Raw genomic sequence first — 10,936 nt, 5'->3', positions numbered from 1 at the left:
GGTGATATGATAGCCCTATTTAAATATTTGAAAGGATGTCACATTGAGGAGGGAGAAAGCTTGTTTTCTGCTGCTCCAGAGAACAGAACCCGGAACAATGGATGCAAGCTGCAGGAAAAGAGATTCCACCTCAACATTAGGAAGAACTTCCTGACAGTAAGGGCTGTTCGACAGTGGAACACACTCCTTCCTCAGAGTGTAGTGGAGGCCTTTAAACAGAGGCTGGATGGCCATCTGCCGGGGATGGTTCGATTTGGATTTCCTGCATGGCAGAGGGTTGGACTGGATGGCCCTAGTGGTCTCTTCCAACTCTACAATTCTATGATTCTATGATGATTCTATGACAATAGTGTGTTGCAGGGTTTCTTGACCAAGATTCCCTGGAACCCTAGGCTTCTGCAAGAGTTTGCTAGGGAATCCATGAGAGATTGTGTGTGGTGTAGACATAATACTTTTTATGTATGACTTCCCTGAAACCTAAAAATTATTTCAAGGGATCCTCTAGGTAAAAAGGCAGAGAAAGGCTGGTGTAGAGAACACAGAGGGATTGTAAACATCCTGTTCTACTGGGCAGCAGCTGCTGCACACGACAGATATCATTACACATAAAAACCAACCAGAAATAAAATGAAAAATATACCAATTTAAAATTCAGAGTTTAAGATTGAGTGGGTAGGCCTGTTGGAAGAGACAGCTCTTTAACACTGTTTTAAATTCAGTCAACATGCTTAGCTGTCGAATCCCTCCAGCAGGTCATTTCACAGTCTGTCTGCAGTATTCTTAACTAAGGGCCTGAACAGACAGACCAAAATAAAGCTGCTTCAGGTCACTTTGGAGGTATAATGTTTAAATGCTGCATGCATCCTAAGAGGACGGAAGCTGCGCCAAAGCCACACTCCAGTCCTAAAGACTAGAGTGCATCTTTTGTGCAGCTTCTGGCCTCTTAAGATACATGTATCGTTTAAACAGCATACCTCCAAAGTGATCCGAAGCAGCTTTATTTTGGCCTGTCTGTTCGGGTCCTAAGAGACGAAACAAATGGGCAGGAAAAAATGACTTGTAGCTGCCTTTTTCATAGCTGCATCGAAACCCCACCAACCACACTGCCTGCTCCCAAGCCGGCTGGAGTGTGCATGTCATGGCCACATGGTGCTGCTTCACACTGTGCCACTGGGTACTTGTTTTTCACTGCCCCCCCATCTCTGCACACCTTCACAAGAGCATGTCACTGGCAACTGCCATCTCATTGGATGACCATCCCTGTGAACCCGCACTCATTCACATGTGCAGTGTTTCATTGGGACAGGGCACTGGAACAGAGGTGTGCCCATGCAGATGCCAGGAAGATACACTCATGCCCTCCCTTCACCCCATTCTCCCCCTTTGACTGTCTATTTTGTATATGTTGTACTCATCTATATGAGAGGTGTCATGGGGTCTGAAAAGACAGGCCAAAATAAAATTGCATCGGGACATAGTTTTTTGTGGGTTTTCGGGCTATGTGGCCATGTTCTAGAAGAGTTTTTTCCTGACGTTTCGCCAGCATCTGTGTCTGGCATCTTCAAAATTTATCTGAAGATGCCAGCCACCGATTCTGGAGAAACATCAGGAATAAACTCTTCTAGACCATGGCCACACAACCCAAAACCCCCACAAAAAACTATGGATGCTGGCCATGAAAGCCTTTTACTTCACATTGCTTCGGGACACTTTGGAAGTGTGCTGTTTAAATGACACATGCATTTTAGAGGCTGGAAGCCATGCCAAGGCCATGCTCCAGTGCTAAGGACTGGAGTGCAGCTTTGGTGCAGCTTCTGGCCTCTTCAGATGCATGTGTCATTTAAAAAGCATACCTTCAAAGTGACCCAAAGCAGCTTCATTTTAGCCTGTCTGTTCAGGCCTACAGCTACTTCTTGGTTTCGGTCCAAGTTGCCTACTGGACCACCTCCACCCCATAGACTCAAGTCCTCTGTGGGAATGTACTTCAACTGGGCAGGACTAGACTGGCAACTATCACCCAGAGGATTTTTTTCCTTGGCTGCCCCTAGACCGTGGAATTATCAGCTGGGATAGATTCGAAAGTTAAACATGCTGTCTAAATTTAAAACAGTAGGCCTACCCAGTTGATTTTTTAAAAAATGGATTTTAAAATAGTATATTTTTAATGTCCGGATTATTCTGGTGTGTTATCATCATCTCAATCTTATGTTCAAGTGTTTTGACCTGTGTTTTTAAGTGGTTTCATGCATTTAGTTATCTGTTCTATTTTAATTTAAGCTGTACCCCACTTTGAGCCTTGGGGAGAGGTGGGTAAGAAAGAAGAAGAATGTTTTGTTTGCAAGCTGTGCGGGTTTGACATGTATTATGCTGCCTACTGGCTTCTTGTCATTCATGTTTTACACTTATTTAACTTTTGTTAAATAAGTAGCTGATCTACAATCCCAGCCCTCATTGATAAACATGGAATGAACACAGCAACATAAGCATAATTAGCATAAGTAAAAACACTACCCACTATAAGACCAGCAAAAAGTGAAAATGCAAACGCTGGATGGAGTTGATTACAAGCAGCAAGAGACAGAAACAGCATAAAACATGAATGACAAGCAGCCAGCAGGCGGCGTGATACATGTCAAACATGCGCAGCTTGCAAACAAAACACAATTAAGGACCTGATGATAGGCAAGACAGGAATTCAAGATAATCTCCTGTTTTGACATTTCTTCCTTGGTAAAAGCCAAACGTCTTGCCGGACTGCCAAAATATGCAAACATGATTGAAAACACAAACAATTACTGTGCCACGATGGGAGATAGCCATTTGCTCGTTGTAAGAAAAGACTCACTGGCTGCTTAGAAGCATTAAAAACCCTGTGGGTAAGGCTGGAGGGAAGGGGATAGACTATTTTAAATACATGAAGTACTATGTTTTAAATATATTGTGCTACCTTTAATTTGTAAGATGTATTGAATCCTAGTTGGTTGGGGGGGGGGGGGGAGAATATAAATAAAGTAGCAGCAGGACTATAACTCTGGAGATCAGGGTTCGAATCCCTGCTCAGCCATGTAAACCCACAAGGTGGCCTTGGGCAAATCACACACTCTCAGCCTCAGGAAAAGGCAATAGCAAGCATCCTCTGAACAAATCTTGCCAAGAAAATCTTGCCAGAAGGATGCAGCTAACCCCTGGAAATATATTACCTTGGTCCTGAATGGGGAATGTAGTTGTGATGATGTAGCTATAATCTATCTCCCAGTTTGTTCCCAATAGCCATCCTTAAAAGACAGACAGACAAACCAGCTGAATGAGTTCTGCTGGTCTGGCAAGAAGGTTCAGAGAAGGGCGACAAGGATAAGAGGCATGGAGAACAAAACATCTGAGGAAAGGTGGAAGGAGCTGGGCTTGTTCATCTCAGTGATGAGAACATTGAGGAGTAACAGGATCTTAAATGTGAATACCAAAATCTATAAGTTTGTAAATCTAGCTTATGATTTCATAAATATGGGACAGAGCCAGCGTGATGTATTGGTTTGAGTGTTTGACTGTTACTCTGGAGACCAGAGTTTAAATCCCGGCTCGGCCATGTTAACGCACTGGATGATCTTGGGCAAGTGACACTCTCTCAGCCTCAGAGGATGGTAATGGCAAACCCTCTCTGAAGAAACTTGCCAAGAAAACCCCATGATAGGTTCTCCATAGGGTCGCCATAAATCGGAAACAACTTGAAAGTACACAACAACAACGCCACCCTGTGCTAATTAGAGTGATTAAGAGATTAAGTAGCAAAATGTTGTGGCTTCTGCCTTCTTTGATTCAAAATCAAAAAGACTGGGGGTGAAATGAGACAGAGGGTTCCATTCAGCCCTATGATATACAAAACAAAGTTGCAAACATATTCCAGGGGTAGCAGATTTTTGCTATTCTGAAGGGGTAGCATCCTCAGAATGCCAGACTGACTTTTCTCAACAAAATCTGTAGGTGGGCAGGAAACATTTAGACATTTTTTAGCATACATGCATGTGACAAACATTGGCTGAGATCCTACGAATATGCATAGCTTGCACGCACAGTTCCACATCTTCCCACCACCTTGCAATTGTCAAGCCCAGTATGGGACATTCCTGTTGTCACTTACTAGTGGGGAAGGGCAGAGATACAAATGTAATCCAGACTATAAAGAAGCAGCGGGCCTCAGCTGAATCTGGGAAAGAAAGAAGTGTGTGGTCTGAAATGGGATGCACCTGGTTTTACTTCCCCCAGGAGCCCAGAGTAGCCAGATCTTCATGATCTGAAATGTTTCCTCACTCTCTCTCTCTCTCTTCTCTCTCCTCAGCAGCCCTTCCTGGGTCTTGATGCTGATAGGATGGGAGGTTTTTGGATGCAGAACAGCCCTCTGTGCCCCATTCAAAAGGAGATTTACACACAAGTAAACTGTACTTAACATAAGTCCCTATCATGATGCAGGCCACTGTATTCTTTTCGCAAAAGATGGATGATGTTGAAAAAGATGCAAATAAAAAAGAAAGAAGAGGGACATTTTTGCATGTTCAAATATGGATAAGTAGCTTTGATATTAGCAAGAAAATGTGTATAATTTTGAACACTATGTTTACTGTTTAAGTTTTCTTTTAGCATGGAAAAGAAAATTCAGAAAGAGCTCCTTGGGGATGTCAGTGCAGGCAAGAGCGAAACATGTGCAAGGAGGATTATGCTTGATTTGTAGATCATTTACACAGATATTAATAGCAAACACACACACACATTAAAGTGGTGGTCAAACTGCATTAAGTGACCTTGAGCAAGTCATATTCTCCAAGCATCCTCAAATGGAGGCAGTGGCAAACCTCTTCCAAATAAATCTTTCTAAGAAATCCCTTTAATAAGCTCTCCTTATGGTTGTCCACAGTTAAAGGCACACAACAGCCCCACTGGAAATCAAGGCTAAATTCTCCCTAGAGGCCTAAATGACTAAACTGAGGCTTTCATACTTTCAACACATCATGACACAACATGACTAACTGGAAAAAATGATAATGCTTAGTAAAGAAAGCTGACCAGAAAAAACAAACTATTCTCCTTTGTGGTGCTGGAGGCAACTTCTACAGATACTATGGAATGTCCAAAGTAACATATAAATGGGTCTAAGAGCAACTCAAACTCCCCAGAAGCTAAAATAATCAAACACAGGGTAACATAGGGCCCAAACAGACAGGCCAAAATAAAGCTGCTTCGGGTCACTTTGGAGGTATGCTGTTAAAATGATGCATGTATCCTAAGAGGCTGGAAGACGCACCAAAGCCATGCTCCAGTCCTAAGGACTGCAGTGCAGCTTTGGCGCAGCTTCTGGCCTCTTAAGATGCATTTGTCATTTAAACAGCATGCCTCCAAAGTGACCCAAAGCAGCTTTATTTTGGCCTGTCTGTTCAGGCCTATACTTTGGACACAACATGAGACAACGTGACTCACTGGAAAAAATGATAACGCTTACTGAAATGGAAGGCAGTAGGAAAAGAGGAAGGCTACAGCTGCTGCCACACTACAGAATTAAAGCAATTTGACATCACTTTAATTGTCATGGCTCTATCCTATAGCATCATGGAATTTGTAGTTTGTTGTGGCACCAGAGCTCTCTGACAGAAAAGGCAAATACCTTAATATCACAAAACTACAGATTCCAGCATTCCATAGCATTGAGCCATAGCAGTTAAAACAGTGCCAAAGTGCATTAATTTTGTAGTGTAGATTGCTTGCTCCATTCACAATATGACATCCCTTCAGATATTTAAACCTCTGAACAAGAGGCCCACAGTGGACACGCTGGGTGTCCCAGCAGGACTTCCATGTAAACAATCACCACGGCATAGAAACAGAGAGATCTGGAGCAACTAAGTTTTACTAGGTTATAAGTGTGTTAAACCCTATTTCTGGAACTGAATTTGCCTGCATCAGGACTGGGGTTTGGGGTCATGCACTGCCCAAACAGGAAAATTGGGGAAATGGTCCATTTGGCCAATGCAGACAAGGCTTTTGCCACTTTCTGATCATTCAGAAAGGCAGTGAATGAATCAGACCAGTTATGGGTGTCAGCATCCATGGCAGTGGGGCAGTGAATCTGCTCTGACTTTCAGAGGCTGTACAGACCGGCATTATATGCCAACCTCAGAAAAGAGTGGGGGTGTAACTTCCACATGACGCATGGCCCAATGCTGTTCTGACACTGCCATCACACCGCCTGCCCAACTGCATGGCAGGTGGTATCACAGTGCTCCTTTGCCACTGCATCCAGATGACGCAGCACCAAAAGGAGAGCCACAAGGTATTGCCGTGGCAGCAAAAGCATCCTTTCCATGGTGCAAAAAGGGGTCTCTTTTTTGTGGCTCATTTTTGTGCCATGGAAATGCCAGGTTGGGGCTGCGGCATGTAGTTGCTGCAGCCCCAATCCTGAGCTGAAAGGGGAGGCAGCAGACTTCTCCCCTTAGTCTAAACTGTAAAGGTGCTATCCAATGTACCCAACCCACAAAATAGATCTGGCACATTGGACAGCTCATTTAAAGTTTGGGCCCAAACACAAAGTGGACTCACCAAGATGCTGCTACGGGACCTTGCTGCCCCCAGTGAACTAGACTTCATTCTCTAACAATACAGTTGGCCCTCCATATCCACAGATTCTTTATCCATGGATTCAGCCATTCATGGCTTGAAAATATTTGAATGAAACATACATTCCAAAAAGCAAGCCTTGATTTTGCCATTGTATATTACAGACACTATTTTAATTGTTGTACAAAACAGTTGTACAAAATCTCGGCTTGCCGCTCGGTAACATTGAGCGAGTCACACTCTTTCAGCCTTAGAAGATGGCAATGGCAAACTCCCTCTGAAGCAACCTGCCCAGAAAACCCTATAAAATGTCACCGTGAGTTGGGAATGACTTGAAGGCAAACAACAACAACAACAACAACAACAACAACAATAATATAGTAGTAAAAAATTAATAGCTTTTTAGTTGTACAGTACGACTCCTGTATTTGCTGGGGATACATTCCCAGACTTACCATGGATAGTGAAAATCCAACACTAGCGAAACCTAGGCCTGTTACAGACAGGCCAAAATAAAGCTGCTTCGAGTCACTTTGGAGGTATGGTATTTCAATGATACATGAGTCCTAAGAGTCCAAAAGCCACACCAAAGCTGCACTCAAGTACTTAGGAATGGAGTGTGGCTTTGGTGCGGCTTTTGGACTCTTAGGTCTCATGTATCATTGAAATACCATACCTCCAAAGTGACTCGAAGCAGCTTTATTTTGGCCTGTCTGTAACAGGCCCTATATTTCTGGTGGTAGTTGACCATAGACCTGCTGGGGGATTTCTAGATGCCTAGAGAGGTATCCTGCAATTCATTACAGTACGACCCCCATATCCACAGGGAATACATTCCCAGACTTACCATGGAAACATGAAACTATGGAATCTAGCGAAACCAATTGAAATTAATGACTTTCAGCAGAAGTCGATCATAGAGTCACACTAGAGTATCTCTAGATGCCTAAAAAGACCATATTTTCTTCAGATGCAGGTAAGTAAAACTGTGGGTATCAGTCCCATGGACAGAGGGGTCATACTATACTATATTTTAAAATGGTTGTAAGGCACCTTGAATCCCTTGCTGGAAGAGAATACAAATAAAGTGAAATAAAATGAGTAGAGAGCAGAGAGGGAGCCAAGCATGCCTCCCTCGGGCAGGAGTTCCATAGCAACAGGAGCAGCCATGGAGAAGACTCTGTCCATGTCCTCAAAAAACAAATCTACAAGAATGGTGGAGACAGTGGAGAGAGAAAGCCTTCTCTGAAGACCTCAAAACTCAGACATGTTTGTATGGGGAAATACGACCCAATTATGATACTTGAATACTGCTTTTGCTACCATGGCTGCATCCTATGGGATGCTAGATGTGAACTTTAGAGACATGTATGATTCTAGACTAGGAGAAAGAGAGTACCCCTCAGATCCAGACCACAGCCAAGGCTTGCACATTCTTTTTGTACAATATTGCCAAAATCCGACCATATCTCTCCACCTCTACTGCCAAGATCCTGGTCCATGCCCTAGTGGTCTCACGACTGGATTACTGTAACGTCCTCCTGGCTGGGCTTCCTCTTTCTCACCTCTGTCCTTTAATCTCTGTCCAGCATTCAGCTGCACGCATTATCACATCTGCCCACCGCTCTGACCACATCTCTCCTGTGTTGGCATCCCTTCACTGGCTCCCCCTCCCTTTCCGCATTCAGTATAAGCTCCTGCTGTCGACATTTAAAGCCCTCCATGAGCTGGCCCCTCCTTACTAATCAGACCTTCTTTCTCCTCACCTTCCCACCAGGGCCCTCCGTTCTGGTAGTCAAGGTCTGCTGTCCCAGCCCAGGATTTCCTCTGCCCCATCCCGGATTCGCCCCTTTTCACTCGCTGCCCCTCACTCCTGGAACCTTCTTCCCCCACAAGCAAGAGCCATCACTTCTTTAACCAGCTTCAAAATGGAGTTGAAGACCATCCTGTTCAGAGAAGCCTTCCCAGGCATTGCGTGATTGTCACTTGCTATCTGATGTTCTTTTTGTTGCCTGTTTTATTGCACCATTTCCTGTATTGTTATGTGTTTTATTTGTATTATCCTATCATTTCTTAGATTGTATGCCATAGGCAGGTTGACTCTTTTATATTTGTTGTTTTTATATACAGCGCTGTGCAAATCTACAGCGTTATATAAATAATAATAATAATAATAATAATAATAATAATATAAACTCAAATAAAACAAATACTTATCTGCTGTTGATGATGGTAGTACAATAGAGGTCTCTAAGCAAAGAATTCTAAAGAGCTCCCCAAACTTCATGCCCCAGGATTCCAAAGAACTGAACTATGGCAAATGAGATTAGATTAGATTGCTATAATTGTGCAGTGTGGAGACAGCTACAGTCTTTCAAATAGTCTTCCAAACAGTTAAAGCATTTTGACTCCACTTTGACTGCCTTGGCAGCATCCCATGAAATGCTGGGATTTGTAGTTTGGGAAGAGTGTTCTAAACAAGTTGCAAAACTACAGATCTATAGCGTGCAGCCATGACACTTAAAATGAGATTCTATAGAGTGCAGCCATGGCACTTGCAATGAAATCAAAGTGCTTTAGTTGTGAAGAGTGAAAGAGATAAAGATGTGGTTGGTTAGCCACTAGACCTGCCAGAAACAGCAAGCCAATGGGCCTGTTTATCTAACCAATGGACCTGCCTGCCATCTCTTTTATCCTGATGAAGAGGCAGAAGGAATTCAAGAAAGCAGAGCTTGTCCAAAAGTATTTGCATCTGGAGTTGTCGCCACTAGAATCAAATGGCTGCATGTTTGCCTTAAGCTCTGGAAGCCTGCTTTAATCCAAAGTCTATTCCTGGCCTCTTTCCAGCACCCAAAACTATGTGGTACAGCTCCTGCTTTCTATGCCTGATCTGGAGACCTATATCTACAGGGGAAATATAGGAAATATATGTGACCACATTGGTTGCAATGAGAGGGGATCTGGGAACTGTAATCTAAACAGGAACTTTTTCAGACTCTGCAGACTATGTGCATTGGGTCATAGCTTACCCGAAAATGGTAAAATAATAATAATAATAATAATGTAAACTCATTTGGGTTCCATTTTGGGAGGAGTCCAGGATATGAATCTTTCAATCAAATAGATACAATTCTAGTTTCCTAGGGGATTTTTGAGCATTGGTGGAATATGATCTGTTTCCTAAGAGAGTGGTAGGTGTGCCTCATCCCAACACCTGAGATTGCCACCAAGCTTGGGAGGGGGATTATAATGTAGGGGTACAATTTCCAGACTCCCTTGTCCAGAGGAGTCTAGGAGCTGCAGTCTGAACAAGCAATATTTTCAAGTTCTGAGAATTCTCAAGGGGAAAATGCTGTTCTCCAGGCTGGGAGGAAGAGCCAAAGAAGAGGCATCAGGTTTCCTGATGGGAGCTTCCATTTCTTCCCACCGTCCTTCCTTTCTCCTTTCCCCGGTGGACTCTCATCCATACAATAACTGGACCTGACTCTGCTTGGCTTCCTACATCAGGTGTGCATGTGAGGATGGTGGGTAGAGCATACCACAAGTGCCACACTGACTGCACATGGTTAAATCCTAGGCTTTGTGTGGAATGAAGTGGCCCTCCAAGATGCAGTCCCCCAAACCTTAGCGATAGCAAATAGCAGCTTTGTTTATATACTGTTTCATACTACCTAAGCAGTCTGTAAGTGATTTACAACTGTAAACTAATTGCCCCCATCAAGCTGGGTACTCATTTTAGCAACCTATAGAAGTATGCAAGCCTGAGTCAAGCTTGAGCCCTTGACTGCTATTGAGCTTACAACCTTGTGGTTTGAAAGTGAGTGGCTGCAGCACAGGCATTTAACCACTGCACCACCAGAGCTCAAACCTTGGCAGTTGCCCACCCTTACTGTGTCCTGTTTCACTTTACCATGTTGTGCTAAAGCCAATGAGGTGGCCTTATTGCTCCAGCACTCATTGTCCCATGTTCAGAATGACCAACCTGCTCCCTCTGCAAAGCAGCGCAGGTGGGTAAGTCCACACATGGTGAAAAAATGGCCTCCAAATGGCATCTTTCATTATTCCTTCCCTCCTCTTTTATTCTCTGAATATTCTCATTTTGGGAACGGAAAGAATATTCTGTACTATTTGTTTCCAGTTGAAAAACAGGTTTACTGACAGTCAGGAAACCCAACCAGGAAGAATCAAAGAGCAGAGAGACTTTTGTACACTTTTCTCCCAATATTCAAATGTTCCAAAGTGTTCTGGAGGAGTCCTTTGCTCAGCAAAACAGGTAGTGTTTTTGCGCAAAAAGACACTTTTGCCACGGAGGAAAAATGTGTTTCCTTTGCAGGAC

General features: G+C 43.5%; 1 protein-coding gene across 1 annotated transcript in view; it reads right to left on the bottom strand.

Moving 5' to 3' along the window:
- Nucleotides 1–10,936, bottom strand: part of RSPO4 (R-spondin 4) — a 57,779-nt gene that overhangs the window by 36,896 nt on the left and 9,947 nt on the right. The window lies entirely within an intron of this gene.

The sequence above is a fragment of the Sceloporus undulatus genome, chromosome 4, assembly GCF_019175285.1.
Source record: "Sceloporus undulatus isolate JIND9_A2432 ecotype Alabama chromosome 4, SceUnd_v1.1, whole genome shotgun sequence".
Lineage (NCBI taxonomy): Eukaryota > Metazoa > Chordata > Lepidosauria > Squamata > Phrynosomatidae > Sceloporus > Sceloporus undulatus.
This window is presented reverse-complemented; position numbering and strand designations above follow the sequence as displayed.